Genomic DNA, 3,921 nt, shown 5'->3' on the forward strand with positions numbered 1-3,921 from the left:
CAGCGCAGCATATGGGGGACCCGGCGTCCGGCAGCGCACACCGGAGCAGCAGACACCGGCTCCCTGGACAGGTGAGTATGGTTTTTTTTTTTTTACTTTTTGTTTTTTTTACACTATGATCAGCTTGTTTGTCCAGGGACAGAGAAAGCTGGGCAAATGCCTGCCTATCACAGTGCTGCCCTGTGATCTCGCCAGCCTGAGCTGGCGGGATTATCACAGGGCACACTGAGGTATTTTTTCACATTTTTTTTTGTAAATTTGGACACATCACATTTCCCATTATACGCATGGGGAATGCGATATGGTTTACTAAAAAAAAGTGAATTAAAGGGTTTGGAGCAGTTTCTCATGAAAACTGCTCCAAATGCTCTTTAATACATTTAGGTGATACTAAAATAATGTGAAAAGTGTGTGAAAACTGAAAACACCCTTTTTCACATTATTTTAGTAAAAATAATGTTAATAAATAGAACTTTTAGTATCCTTGGGTGTATCCCATCTTTTTTGCTTTCACACTAGTTGATACTTCTTTTGTGAACCACATTGGCTTCCTTTTCCTGGTGCTTTTCCTAAACCTTTTGATACAAAGGTCTGTTGCCCTTAGTATTGCACTTTTCAATTTTTCCCACCTCTCCTGCACTCTTTCCTCAGTCCGCCAATGAATCACTTAAACGTCTCCCCATTTTTGCAAAGTCAATATTTCTAAAATCCAACACCTTTGTTTTTGTGTGACAGGAGTTGGATCCTGTCTTTGGCCCTCATTCCGAGTTGATCGCTCGCTAGCTGCTTTTAGCAGCATTGCACACGCTAGGCCGCCGCCCTCTGGGAGTGTACAGTATCTTAGCTTAGCAGAAGTGCGAACGAAAGAGTAGCAGATTTGCTACTAAAAAATGTCATGCCGTTTCTGAGTAGCTCCAGACCTACTCCTAGACTGCGATCAGCTCAGTCCGTTTAGTTCCTGATTTGACGTCACAAACACGCCCTGCGTTTGGCCAGCCACTCCCCCGTTTCTCCAGCCACTCCTGCGTTTTTTGCCTGGCCCGCCTGCTTTTTTAGCACACTCCCTGAAAACGTCGAGTTGTCGCCTAGAAACACCCAATTCCTGTCAATCATACTACAAACACTCGAGCGACTGAAAAATGTTGCTCGAGCTTGGATAAAACTACAAAGTTTTGTGTGAAAGTACTTAGCGCATGCGCACTGCGTACCATGCGCATGCACAGAATTGCCGTTTTTTCACTTAATTGCTGCGCTGCAAAAAACGTCAGCGAGCGATCAACTCGGAATGACCACCTTTATACTAAACCATACTGCTTGATGATCACTGGATTCCTGTAGTACCACAGAGCACTGACAAAGGCGTGTCTCAGGAGACTGCTAGTGAATGCTGGAGCAGAAATCAGATGGAGCTGCAACAGAACTGGATGGCTGGTGCCTGCAGTACCACGGAGCACTGATACAGGGGAATCTCTGAAGACAGGAGATTGGAACCAGGAGACGCTTGTTCACAGAATGTGATGTGTTGTGTTGTTCAAGGCAATGATATTGAGCAGGAACTTTGGCTATTTACCCCCTGGTCAGCAGGGATTGGAGAATCAAGTCATGTGAGCGCTCCAGTGCTCAGGAGTGGATAGCACCAAGTCAACTGACTGGAGGTGTTATGGCGGTGCCCATATGCTAGAGATGGTGGGAAAACATCGGGGTACATGCTGGAGAGAGTCTCTGCACATTGCAGGCAATCATGGAACATGCTGCCAGGCTGAGGATGTGACCTCCGGAGGCCAGCGCATCAGAGCATCAGTAAGTGACATGATGCAAAATGCAGATTCCTGACACTGTGCCTCTGTGTCTACACATTATGTAACCTGTGCCTCTGTGTACACATAATGTAACCTGTGCCAAACACTACCACAACACATGGAAGACACACTATCACAACACATGAAAGACTCACTACCGCTACAAATGGAAGACACGCTACCACAACACAAGAAAGACGCATTACCACAGCACATGGAAGACACGCTACCACAACACATGGAATACACAATACCACAACAATTTAAAGATACAGTAACACAACACATGGAAAACACATTACACCAACAGATGGAAGAAACACTACCACAACACATGGATGACTCACCTCTATGACGCATGGAAGACACGCTACCACAACACATGGAAGACACATTACTACAACAAATGGAAGACACATTACTACAACACATGGAAGACAGCCTTCCACAACACATGGAAGACACGATACCACAACACATGGAAGACACATTACTACAACACATGGAAGACACGATACCACAACACATGGAAGATACAGTACCACAACACATGGAAGACACTGCTACAACACATGGAAGACACGCTACCACAACACATGGAAGACACGCTACCACAACACATGGAAGACACAATACCACAACAAATTAAAGATACAGTAACACAACACATGGAAAACACATTACACCAACACATGGAAGGCACATTACCACAACACATAGAAGAAACACTACCACAACACATGGATGACTCACCTCTATGACGCATGGAAGACATGCTACCACAACACATGGAAGACACATTACTACAACACATGGAAGACACATTACTACAACACATGGAAGACACGATACCACAACACATGGAAGATACAGTACCACAACACATGGAAGACACTGCTGCAACACATGGAAGACACGTTACCACAACACATGGAAGACACGTTACCAAAACACATGGAAGACACGTTACCAAAACACATGGAAGACACGTTACCACAACACATGGAAGACACGCTACCACAACACATGGAAGACACGCTACCACAATACATGGAAGACACGCTACCACAACACATAGAAGACACATTACCACAACACATGGAAGACACATTACCACAACACATGGAACACAGACTTCCACAACACATGGAAGATTCACTTCTATGACACATGGAAGACACAATACCATAAGACATGGAAGACATACTACTGCAAAACATGGAGGACACACATCCGTAAAACATACATACAAAATTACAGTAAGTGTCTTCACACACGTGTAATCAGTTGACTGTGAAGAAAGAATACAGTATGTTGCCTTTTTTCCCAGACACGGTCCCCTAAGAACATCACTGAGACAAAACAGTCTGGCTGCCACGGACATCATATTACTTTTTCCCATTGTCTCCTGCTACACCACTTTCCATTTTCCATACCTTGCAGTCAAAGAGTTAAAGACATCAATTAATCTTACAGCAGGCCACTAACAAGTACACTAGTCGGCTCTCTTAATCTCATATACAATTAAAACTATGATGGGTATATTAAAACTCTACAACCAACTTAAGTTAGGCGATGAAAATATTTATTAAGTGCGTCGGGAACAAGGTTTTAAATCCTGCACAGCCTGTATTAAATATGTCACATTAATGAAATATAAATGACACTGGCTAAATATTTCACGGCAGTAAATGAATCTCACCCTGTATAGGCCTGGATTGTGTTTGAAGATCGCTTCATTAAATGTAAGTGGAGTGGAGAGGTGCAGCAAGAAGTCAGACGTCGGATCCAGACATGATACTCGACAGGAGAAATTTGTATATTCCGCTTGTTCATGACAAGTATTGCCAGAATTACCAAGTCACTTCCATTCTGTTTGAAGTCAATAAAGTGATCTTGTAAATGTATCAGTTTTAATAACTGTGTTATCTGCATTCAGTCCTCGTTTTATGTTTTTCAGTGTTGATACCAATCTAGGTTACTGTACAGCAGGGGAAGGTTTCCAAACATCTAAAATGCTCATGTACAGCTGACTACAGGACCAGCGGCGGCTCCTACTTACAATTAGTATGGTGGCTGCCATCAGAAATTGCGGGGCCCGGGACTGACAAAATAGGCAGCC

General features: G+C 43.6%; 1 long non-coding RNA gene across 1 annotated transcript; it reads left to right on the forward strand.

Moving 5' to 3' along the window:
• The first annotated feature begins 1,637 nt into the window (after window positions 1-1,637).
• On the forward strand, window positions 1,638-3,706 carry LOC134956665 (uncharacterized). Its single transcript, XR_010186074.1, has 2 exons — window positions 1,638-1,800; window positions 3,511-3,706. It is a non-coding gene; the product is annotated as an uncharacterized LOC134956665 (long non-coding RNA).
• The last annotated feature ends 215 nt before the right edge of the window (window positions 3,707-3,921 follow it).

This window comes from Pseudophryne corroboree, chromosome 9, assembly GCF_028390025.1.
Source record: "Pseudophryne corroboree isolate aPseCor3 chromosome 9, aPseCor3.hap2, whole genome shotgun sequence".
Lineage (NCBI taxonomy): Eukaryota > Metazoa > Chordata > Amphibia > Anura > Myobatrachidae > Pseudophryne > Pseudophryne corroboree.